Below are 12,146 nucleotides of genomic sequence, written 5' to 3'. Positions count from 1 at the left end.
AACAGTAGTTTGCTTGCCTGTTTGTATTACTTTGTTGGAAATTTTTGAGAAGTAACACATTATATCAAATAGCAATTTATTACCTACAGCTTGTCAGTGCTAGTGACAGTAAAGTATAGAAATACATTACTGATTTGAAATTTTGTTATTCAAGAATAATTATTCATTTCTCTTAAAACTTTCTTACAAGATTTGTATTTAGGATTTGTTTTAATCAGGTATGGTAAGTCACACAGACGTGGGAATAATTGTCATGAAGAAAGAAGTTTGTACTCACAGAGCTCTAGAAACACCTGCAGGGCCACATGGGGATGGAGGTGGGTGGGGAAGAGCACAGCCCAGCCTTTAATGGGTTTTTTGCTGGAAGGAATGGGTAAGGCAGGGTAGATACCTGCGTAAGCTTAGGATTGGATAGTTTGAATAATTTCAAGGGTTAAAGTCTATAGGGGTAGTTCCTAGTTGTCCCATGCCAGGCCCTTGGGTGATTTAGAGCCGGGGAATATTGGCTTAGGTGGGAGAGGTTGAGGAAGGAGATGCATGGGGTGTGGCTCTGGATTGGTTGTTTTGTGCATCAGAAGTGTACTCCCAGGGGAGTCCTTTGCTCTCTTCAGGAAATAGCTAGCCCTGGGAGGGGCTGCCTCTCCAAGATCAAGGCCCCAAATGCCAGAGCATCAACACAGAAAATAAGAAGATACAGTCAATACAAACTTTATGTTAACACTCAAAATACTTTATAATGTAAATTGCATACTTTCTTCATTAAAAAACATTGGTTGCAGTTGGCTGTTGTATACTTTTGTTTATAAGATCTTAAATTTTAATGAAAAAGTACAATTTATAAATGTAGCTTCTTTGGTTGGTACAATCTGTCAGTGATATTTCTAGAAAAACAAACTATCTTTTACAGAAGAGATATAAACAGAATATTGGCTGGTAAATTTTTTAATGGTTCTCTCGTCTGAATATTATTGATATTATCTGTCTTTCAAGGATAATGGCAGCTTTATTAGATTACATTTCAGAAACAAAACAAAACCAGACAGTCAAAGACTTCAGGATGGCACTGCCAACCCAGTCGTAGACTCAGGTGCTGTTTCCGTATGTATATTTTTTAGAGATAGTGTACATGAGAGACTAGAGAATATGTAACAAATTTATTTTCAAGCTTTACTTTTTAAAATGGTGAGTTTTAGGATGTCAGTCAAAGATATTGTTAATTAAAGCCTGATGTGAAATGCTAGACATTTGGAAATGAGACAGTTGTGTGGTTGAGACAGTTTCATTTCCTCACAGTCACTGGTAGACGCATTTAAGGGGATCATCTTAGTTATGTAGCCTTTTTATAATCGCAGTAACTTTATTCAGCACCCTCATTCATGTATTTGAGTTTCTTCCCCTTGTAAGGAGCTTTCTTGGAAAGCACACCCAACAACTTCAGCTTATATCTCACAGGGAGTTGGTGATTCATGGGTTGGTTAATGTTTGTATGACACCAGCAAAGGTTGTCCTTTCTGCTTTTCCTACCAACTCTGGAAAAATCACAGCTCTTCTTGGAGAAGTTTTTGAAAAGGGAGGAAGCTGGCAGTTGTAGTTTAAAAATGCCGTAATAATGCTAAAAGTAATGATGATTATAGTAATGATAATAATAATCTCGAGCTTTTATTGTATACTAGTTGCTAGTATGAGCGCTTTATATATTTATATGAATAGTTAATTTAATTCTCAGAACAACCTCATTGTTTTCCTCATTTTTTTTGGATGAGAAAATTGAGCCCCTCAGAGGTTAAATCTTGCTTGAGGGACATAATTGGAAAGTGATGGAGCCCAGACTACAAGTCTAGATTGTGGGCTTTAACCATGCTTTTATAACTTAAAAATCTATAGCTCAGAAGTAAGGAAACTAAAGCTGAAAGATTTAAAGCCATTGGCCCAAGGTCACTGGAGCAGTTAGCACTAGCACTGAAATTCCTCTCCTGGGTGTCATTTTCACTATCTCCGTATGCTTTCTCTAGGTGTACTCTCTGCCTTTATCCTCTTATATTTGGGCGAATCTTCTTGCTATTTTTGACTTGCTGTGGTTCCAAGTTCTGAAAATTATATTCTTCCTTTGGAATTATTTTACTTGACAAGGAAGCCCCCAGGAGTCAGTGTAGCTTTACGGACTGAGAGGGTGGACTTTGCAGCTTTAGCGCCTGTATTTGAATCCTGCCTGTGCCAGTTTTAGCCATGTGAACTCATACAAGTCAGATACTTTTTGTGTTTCAGTAGTTTTATCTGTAAAATGGGTTAATTATGGTAGCTATCCCACAGGGCTGCTGGTAGGAATAGATAAGTTAATACAATAAAGCTGCTTAGTGTGGTGCCTGGCACATAGTAAGCATTTTATAAATATTTTCTATTCTGGCTATATTATTTATGAGAAATGTATACTCCAAATTAAACTCAGCACATTATCTCACACCTATTAGGTACTCAGTAAATGCATATGGAATGCATAAAAATAATCATCAATTGCTTTGTATTGGCCTTTGCTTTTTATACTGGTTGGAAGATTAAGGTTATAGAAGATGAGATATTTTCAATGTTTGTATTAACCTCCATTACTAAGACTAATGACCAATATTACATTATGCTCTTCATCTTGTGCTATTTTTCACTTCACTTTTCTCATCTACAAAACTATTAGTTTTTACATTTAGTATTTTTATTGAGATTGTGTAGAAAGGTATTGCATACATCTGAGGTACCATTAGTGATGTAAAAGTTTATGTCATCATATTTAAAACTAAATGTTAATGTCTTCGAATTTTTTCATGTCACATTTTCCAAGTAATATCAACTACCCATTAAATAAGAATTTAATTGCAGGAATGGTAATGCAGTCGTCAGTAAAATGACTTTAGTTGGCAGCGTCATTTAGCCACGAGATGAGGACCGGGAAAGCAGGATTGAGATCCTCCCACAGGAGTTGTTCAACGTTACATTTGCTTTTGCCTTTTCTGTTTAAATAACACAAGAATTAAATCCTTTAAAAGGGAGCCCGTCCATCTCCTTTCACGTGTGTCCTTCTTGCATCAGAGAAAATGCTGCATAATTCTGAGGTGACAGCCCCACCTCTGATGTCACCCGGGATGGTACAGTCCTCTCCGAGGCTTTGCTGGGGTTCCTGCTGCTGCACTGGGGAAATGGTTACATTAAAGCTCACTCCCGTCATCTCCATTATCTCCTTGGAAGTAGTTTTCACAAATATAGAAAGGCCCTACCGTGGTTGTTTTCGGTAAGCTACCAAGGTGGAGAGCGCAGAGGCAGACGGGAGCGTGAGGGCAGGCTGCTGTGCCTTTGTGACACAGGGAGAGGCGGCAGCTCGCTCAGCCGGGCTCCTGGTGCTCAGAGCGCTTCCGTGGACATCACCCTGTGCATTGCAGGGCCACAGGGGCTGCCAGGAAATCTGAAACTCATTTGCTTCCAGTTACTAGCACGGCAGATTTTGAATTAGCCAGCTTCTTTTCTAGCTAACTTTTCTCAAGCGTTAAGCTGATGAACTGGGCATTTTCTATGATCAATGGGTAACTGCTGGAGCTACAGTAATCTCTGTGAGTAACCTCTATTTGTAGGTCTATGCAGGCAAATATATTTTTATATATCTATCTTTTGTAAAATGCTGCTGTAAAATGATCCGTCTGTATTATTGACTGCTTTTGCTTACTAGTCTTGTCTTTTGACCATCCCAGTAGTAGACTGCTGGGGCTGGATGAGGTTTTGCTGAATCCTGACTAGAGAAGCACATACTGCATTTATCCGGGGTGCCCACGCCAGCCGTTCTTTAATTCCCCAGCCACCAGAAAGACACCACCTGCCCTCCGAGTGCTGTTGCCCAGAACCTCCCCTGGCTTTAACGTGGAATGTTTATTTTAGCATCTGACATCGGATTTTTCAAAATTTTTATTTTTAAATAGAAAACAGAATATTATTCTTACCTGTAATTTTATTTCCTTTCATTGTTTTTTGTTGTTGTTGTTCAAACGGCTTTCCTGGGAACACAGAATTCTATCATCCTGTTTCTCCCTGTTTCTGATGTATTATATAGAAAGAAAGAGGAAACCAGCTACCCCTGTAGTTTTAGAAAGACATCATATTGTGGCACTGGATGGGAATGGGGAGGAGTTTCTCTTAAAGAGCTCAGACTGCTTTCCCCCTGCTCTGCCAGAGTCTCTGGAGGAGAGCTTGGCTAGCCCCAGGCAGCACCACAGCCGCTCCATGAGCGCTGTCCTTGAGGCTGAGGTGGTCTCTGCTGGAGGTTTATTTTTCCTCAGTTTACACATGGGGGTGTGTTTTTCTTATCTGTTGAAAGTGTCACTTTTAGAGTAATTCAAGATTTATTTCTCTCTCACCAGGGAACTTGACTTCGGTGAAATTTGCATTTTCAGAGATGCTTGGAATTATTGCTCATGCCAATTTGCAGCCTGAATCAATCCTTAGCAAAACTGTGGGTCACTTATTGAGCGTGAAAACTACTGAATGCAAATATGGATCAGCTGAGGCTTGTGACAGGCTGGAGGCTGAGTCGAGCTGTTGTTTTCCACTGCACTTGACATCTGTCTTGGCTCACAGCGGTTTAGGGAAGTCCACAGCTGTAGTGGGTCATCACTGCTAGGCGCTCCAGCCGCTTGGCATTTGTGATTTTTTAAAAAAGAGTTGTATAGTATTTTGAATTTCAACTTCTTAAGTATTAAGTTTCTTTAATATTTCAATTTTAAAATATTAAAATATTTAATAAAATATATAAGAATTTATATTAATACTACCACATCTGTGTTAACTTTAGCAGAAGAGAGCCTGCTATAAACAAGACTGTGGAGTTCTTTAAAAGCTTAAACTTTTGCTTTTAAAAATAAAGTGAAAACAAAAAAAAAATCAGTGAAGATCAGAGAAATTTAAAAACTGGGTTTTCAGAGAGTAAAGTGGTGACAAGGGGCTGTCAGGGTGGGGAAAATGGGGAGATGCTGGTCAAGGGTACAAACTTACAGTTACAAGATGAATAAGTTCTGGGGCTCTGATGTAAAGCATCGTGATTATAGGTAATAATATTGTATGATGTACTTTGAAGCTGCTAAGAGAGTAGATCTTAAATGTTTTCACCACAAAAAAGAAGTAATTGTGTGATGTGACGGAGGTGTTAGCTAAAGCTATAGTGGTGATCATTTTTCAATCTGTAAGTTTATCAAATCAACACGTTGTATACCCTGAACCTACACAATGTTATATATCGATTACATCTCAATAAAGCTGGAAAAAATTAAAACATAAAATTGGGTTTTTAAAAGTGTGGATTCCTAACAGGAAGAAATAGAAAAAGGATAGAATGGATGAAATCAGAGGAGCAGTGATGATCAGAAGTGCTAAGACCGGAAGGAGAAGCACAAAGTGTGGATATAATAAGAAACAAATGAGAGTGGATGATAGATCAAAGTGGAGAATCCTTCTGATTGAGAAAAGGCAACCAGCTTTTAAAAACAGTGATTTTAAAGATAGGTCTAAATTCAGCTCTTGCAGCTTAGAATTTCTCCTCCTGACGAGTGCCAGGTCTCTGCACGCCGGCAGAGACCTGGGGTTAAGGTCGCTGGGCTGCTCCTCAGCACGCTTGTCTTACCTTCCGTGTGTTGTGCACTGCTGCGCCCAGCTCACAGAGCTCCTCTGCAGTTGACTGGAATGGAAAGCTAGTCTCATTTCCCCAGGGACTATAATTGAAGGAGAAAAATTGGGTTCTGAATCATTAGTATGTGAAATTTAGTTTGTGATGAGCACAGCTGTAACTATTAATCACTTGGGGAAAGAGTGTCCAATTAATAGAACTGTCTCTACTCGTGTGCACATGCTAATAGCTTGTGTAGTGGTTGGCAGACCTTTTCCTGGGTTTTGTAGCATACAAATACCTTAAACATCTGTGCTTTTAGAGAGTTATTAGTGACCAGGTAACAGCCAGCATCCTCAACTACATACTGTAGCCGTCTCCAAAGTGTGACTGTTACTAGAGTGAAGAGTGTGTACCAAAATATAATGTACTTAGATTACTCATTTAGCAAATTATCATTACTCATACTCATTTTATGTCACTTTTATCATACTAAATATATTTTCTATTGCTTAGTAAAAATGGATTATTCTCCTGTTTGGTTTTTTTTTTTTTTTTTAATAAGACTTTTTCTACTGCACTGCAAATCGAAACCATGCATGCATCACTGTGATACTGGAGGGGTTTATTGATTATTAGACTTAGAAACATTGATCTTTGTTATTCACAGTTAAGGATTATGATTACTTATAGATAAAATGTATTTGAGATTTTTTTACTCTGCAAGGCTTACATTTTATGTTGCTTTGTAAATTGGACCTTTGTCTTCAATTTTTTTTTATTGATTTATGAAATTTCAGACTAAAGGGGACTATCAGGCACCTTTCTGTCAATGGGATTGAATTCCTTCCTGACAGGTCAGGGGCAGTGTGTCTTTAAGGTTGTTTCTGTAAGTTTTCCAGTGTTGAAATAACTTCAGAATTTATAGTTCTTTTATCACACTAACTGATTATATAAGTTTTAATATGTTTGGTAACTGATATTCATTAGGGAACAGAGAGCACCAAGGACATGACTGCATTTACGAACAACCTACAAGGAAAGGAGAGAAACCGACTTCTAGTGGCTGGGTTAGCCATGATTCATAAAGGATTGAAAATGTGCTCAACTGTACTTATAAAAAATAGTGCTGTCTTGAAAGTGCCACAAGAGAGTGAATTTGCCCGTGCATTTTTATTTTACAAGTGATATATCCAATGACATGAACCTTGAAAGTCTGGGAAAATATCCCAGTTTTTAAAAACAGAAAAACCTTACCTTTCCCTCAGCTTCTTTCTTTTAAGCTACAATGTAATTTCTTTAAGGCTATGTACAGATGTTAATGTACAGGCATTTACTAATGCTCAGTTTTACATTTGTAGGTTTTTTTTTAGGACTTTATGGTCTTTTGCGTAAAGGTAGAGTCATTGACCATTCACTGTGAGAGAAATTCACTGTGAGCTATAAACTAAAGACAGGTCCCATCACAGTCGAGGTGGTTCTCTTCCTCTGCTGAAAGGATCCTGGATCAGCTAGATGGCAAACCCAGACCAGAATGCACAAGGCTTTCTCTTGATTGGAAGGAGAGGCTGCATGTTTTCTTTACCTGTTGTTTACTTGATTGAACACTTGGACCTTTCAGTTAGGAGGTAGGAACTCTTAAGATTATCTTTCAGAATAAAAAAGTAACCATTTAAATGTAGTCAGAACAACTTCTATATATTGTTGTAGTTCTCTGGAGAAGTACTTCCATATTTTAAAGTGTATACAGATTACCTGGGGTTCTTTTTAGAAATACAGATTCTGATTAGGAAGGTCTGAGATGGTACTTGAGTCTGCATTTTGAACAGACTCCTGGGTGATACCTGTGCTGCTGTCCCCTGGCCACATTTTGAGTAGGAAGGTTCTATGGCAGTGCTTTCAAATAGACTTCTCTGTGAGCACGGAAAAATGTTCTCTATCTCTGTGGTGCAATATGGTAGCCACTAGCTACATATGGTATTGAGCACTGGATTTTCAGTTTTATTTAATTTTAATTAATTTAAATTTAAGTAGTTATATGTGGCTGTGGCTACCATATAGGGCAACATAGCATTTAGAGGGTAAGACAAACAATTGAGAAATTTATGTTTAGTGGTAATAGCCCATGTAGGGTCATGGTGAATTCTAGAACTGTGGCCAAGATTGTCCCCACTTAACTTTATCGCTGCTTAAACTTTGTCTGCAAGAGACAATATATGCAGATGGAGTTGCTGGATTGCAAGCTCCTTGTTAGGAAGGACAACCCCGCTCCCCCGCCCCCCAGTGTTTCCAGCATTCTATTCAGCCTGTACTTGGGAGTAGGGGACAGAACTTAGGTGGCATTGACGTGTAGTATTTTGCTTGGGTTTTGGGAGGCTTCTTTCTGTTTCTCTTTTGAGGTTCTATTAAATGGTATCCTGTTGGTTATAGGACATTCTTCATTCATTCATTGATTCAACAGATATATCCATTTTGCTCGGTACTGTTAATCTAGGCTCTGGGGATATAATGGTAAAGAAATCAGACAAAGTGATTTTCTTTTGGAGTTTATAGTCTAGTGGCAACAACACAAAATAAGACAAAACAAACAAATAATCTTTTCCTAAAAATGACTGGGCCTAGTTCCTAGGGAATGTGTGTATGATTTGTAATTGTGGTTTCATGGACATGGCCCCCATAGTCTTTTGGGAAACCTACATCCGGTTGCTCAGAATCCCTCATGATAAACTTCTTTACTTCACATTTCTACTGTGAAGCTGGGACCAAGTCTGCAGAAGACTTGCCAAATAGTTCTTTTTCTTCTTCTTCTTCTTTTTTTTTTTTTTTTCCTTCAGCCATTTTCTTTTAAGGAATTTGCTACCCAGAGTAGAAAGAAATCCATTTCATTTTGATTGAAATGGGTCAGTCTTAGAAGGGTCAGGGTCAGTCTTAGAAGGGCCACGGTTTTTCTGAAGCTCATCTTTTGGAGCAGGCTTGTTTCTCCATGATTTTGAGAATTTTTTTTTGAGGTATAATTGACATACAATATTATATTAGTTTCAGGTGTACAATATAATGATTCATTATTGTATATGTTGTGAAATGATCACCACAGTAAGTCCATCACCATACATAGTTACAAAAATTTTTTTTCTTGTGATGAGGACTTTTAAGATCTACTCTCTTATCAACTTTCAAATATGCAAGACAGTATTATTAACTGTGGTCCCCGTGCTGTATATTACATCCCCATGATTATTTTATAGCTGGAAGTGTGTACCTTTTGAACCACTTTACCCGTTTCACCCCCCCACCCCATCCTTCTGACAACTTCCAGTCTCTCCTCTGTATCTGTGAGCTTGTTTTTGTTTTTGTAAGATTCCACATGTAAGTGGGACCATTCAGTATGTGTCTTCCTCTGACTTATTTCATTTAGCATAATGTCCTCAAGGTCCAATCATATTGTTGCAAATGGCAAGATTTCATTCTTTTCTATGGCTGAATAATATCCCATTATATATACTATATATAATATATATATATATATACCACAGTTTCTTTATCCGTTCATCCATCAGTGGGCACTTAGGTTGTTTCCATATCTTGACTATTGTAAATAATGCTGCAGTGAACATAGGGGTGCAGATATCTTTTCAAATTAGTGTTTTTGGTTTCTTCAGGTAAATACCCATAAGTGGAATTGCTGCATCGTATGGTAGTTCTATTTTTAATTTTTTGAGGAAACTCCACATGCTGGAGGTTGCACTAATTTACGTTCCATCAACAGTGTACTAGGGTTCTCTTTTCTTCACATCCTTACCAATACTTTTTATTTCTTATCATTTTGCTAATAACCATCCTAACAGGTGTGAGGTAATATCTTACTGTGGTTTTATTTTTTTATTTTTATTTTTTTGGCTTTTTGGGGTGATCTTTATTCATTTATATCAGGAATAGTAAAAAGCAGAGGTTTGGATTAAGCCAGGGCAAATAAGAATCATTTGTGACAGGAAAACATGGGGAGACTGGGACCATAAGGCTATCTGGAGTTGGTTCAAATCATGATTATTGTGTGCATTTCCCTGATGATTAGTGATGTTGAGCATCTTTGCATGTAGCTGTTGGCCGTTGTATGTCTTCTTTGGAAAACTGTCCATTCCGATCTCCTGCTCAATTTTACTTAGTTTTTATTTTATTTTTTTTCCTGCTGATTTTTAAATCAGATTTTTTTTGGCTACTAAGTTATGTGAGTTCTTTATATATTTTGGATATGAACTCCTTATCAGATATGTGATTTGCAAATATTTATTCCCATTCAGTAGGTTACCTTTTCATTTTCTTGATGATTTCCTTTCCTGTGCAGAAGCTTTTTAGTTTGATGTAGAAGAAATTTTTTCTGTTGCATTTCATTTTATTACAGTCCCGTATCTGTGTTCCAGAAATGGATGGCTATTTAATACACAACCCAAAGCACTCCTGAAATTGGTCTTGTTAACTTTCAAAAGTATCCCATTCAGGGCTTCCCTGGTGGTGCAGTGGTTGAGAGTCTGCCTGCCAGTGCAGGGGACATGGGTTCGAGCCCTGGTCTGCGAGGATCCCACATGCCGCGGAGCGACTGGGCCCATGAGCCACAATTACTGAGCCTGCGCGTCTGGAGCCTGTGCTCCGCAACAAGAGAGGCCGCGATAATGAGAGGCCCGCGCACTGCGATGAAGAGTGGTCCCCACTTGCCGCAACTGGAGAGGGCCCTTGCGCAGAAACGAGGACCCAACACAGCCATAAATAAATAAATAAATAAATAATTTAAAAAAAAATTCTTAAAAAAAAAAAAGTATCCCATTTCTTTCTCAATATATTAAATCAAAAGGAAAAAGTCTTTAAAAAATAATCAGTGGGTTTTGTGCATCACAGGAAAAGCATCTTTACTAAACAAGAGGAAATAATTTGTTACGAATCTGACCAAATACACAAAGCAGCAGATATGACTCCTGGTAGAAAAGGGAATGTAAATGGATACCCCACCCCCAAAGTATATATATTTCACATGAGTGTGAAAAAGCTCTCCTTCTCTCTCCCCCCGCTTCCCTCCTATACACTTTACGCTACATTTTAATTTCTTTAAGGGGGAAAAATAAATGCAGGAAAGCTATAAAAACTCTTATTAATTCAGATTCTACTAGTGTGTGGTTTATATTTAGGTAAGTGCTAAAGTTCTTTTTTTAATACTTAGCAAATCCCATTGTCACAGATATGAGACCAGATTTGGGCAGAACTAATTCAGTAAGACTTTTTTTTTTTTTCTTTGACTGCGTTGGGTCTTTGTTGCTGCGCGGGGGCTTTCTCTAGTTGTGGCGAGCAGGGACTACTCTTCGTGGCACGCGCGGGCTTCTCATTGCGGTGGCTTCTCTTGTTGCGGAGCACGGGCGGTAGGCTCGTGGGCTTCAGTAGTTGCAGCACGTGGGCTTAGTTGCTCCGCGGCATGTGGGATCTTCCCGGACCAGGGAGCGAACCCGTGTCCCCTGCACTGGCAGGCGGATTCTTAACCACTGTGCCACCAGGGAAGTCCCCTAATTCAGTAAGACTTTCTAGAGGAGAAATAGCTGTTTCAGTTTTCAGCTGGATTCTTACATTAGTAATAGATGTAGACTGACAGAAGGCAAAGGAAAAGCTTTAACAAGTGAGCTCTAAGAGCCCACAGCAGCCGGCACAGGCTGAGCAAGGCCCTTGGGACAGCATGTTGAAATTAGAGAGGGTGGGCAGGACGAGGCAGGAGGTGGTAATGGGTGTGGAGTCTGAGAGGGAGTAGCCTTTGGCACCTTTGTTCTGTCCATTTGCCTTTGTCCTGCCTCAAGCACTCACCTCGCCTGCGCTGTCGCCTGTCGTAGGCTCTGTTTGTGCTCGTACTTTCTCCCTGTACATCCTTCAAACATGGCCAGTGTGAGCTTTCTAACATGCTAAATAGACTTTTCATGCTCTAGCAATGTTTAGTTTTGAATCCCATAGGTTAAGTACGTAACAGGTAATTAATACATGTTTGCTGAATGAATTTTGGAAATGATGGTCATTCAGTGGGAAGTATCAATGGCCTTGTTTTAAAAGGGAGCAGAAAAAAGTCTTAACGTAAAAGAGGAATTTGGTCTTTCTTTAAATCACCCTAGCCTAAATAGCTCTAATTTTTAAACATAAGGAAGAAATCAGAAATTCCAAATAAGGTCAAGATTAATATTTTATGAAGTTTTATTTGTTGTTAAAGACAGTTCACGTGGTGACAAATGCAAACAGCAAAAATAAACCGCGGTGTATTTAACAAAGGGGTGCCTTATTTGAAAGGAAAGATTTGATGTTATGCTGAGTTCTGTGACAAGTGCTCTGATCAAGAGCCACATGACATTTAAGGCTATTTCTACCCAGAACCTACAACTAGAAGATTTTTTTGTTCTTTATTATGCTATTAGAAATGACAGTCTGACAATTCAGGTGCCTCTTAGTTATCCTTAGGAATTTGCTCCTGAGAAACAAAAAGACCAGGAATCTA

The 12,146-nt window shown here is 38.7% G+C and overlaps 1 protein-coding gene across 4 annotated transcripts in view; it reads left to right on the top strand.

Moving 5' to 3' along the window:
• Positions 1–12,146, top strand: part of PSD3 (pleckstrin and Sec7 domain containing 3) — a 550,392-nt gene that overhangs the window by 167,944 nt on the left and 370,302 nt on the right. Inside the window, exon 1 of one of the 4 annotated variants that reach the window (XM_036838892.1) lies at positions 3,085–3,277. The exons of the other annotated variants lie outside the window; for them this stretch is intronic. The gene's annotated coding sequence lies outside the window, so the exon portion shown is untranslated. Of the gene's footprint in view, positions 1–3,084; positions 3,278–12,146 lie in introns of those variants that run through there. 4 annotated transcript variants of the gene reach the window in all.

This window comes from Balaenoptera musculus, chromosome 21 (assembly GCF_009873245.2).
Source record: "Balaenoptera musculus isolate JJ_BM4_2016_0621 chromosome 21, mBalMus1.pri.v3, whole genome shotgun sequence".
Lineage (NCBI taxonomy): Eukaryota > Metazoa > Chordata > Mammalia > Artiodactyla > Balaenopteridae > Balaenoptera > Balaenoptera musculus.
The sequence above is the reverse complement of the archived record's forward strand: the minus strand, read 5'-3'. Positions and strand labels throughout refer to the sequence as shown.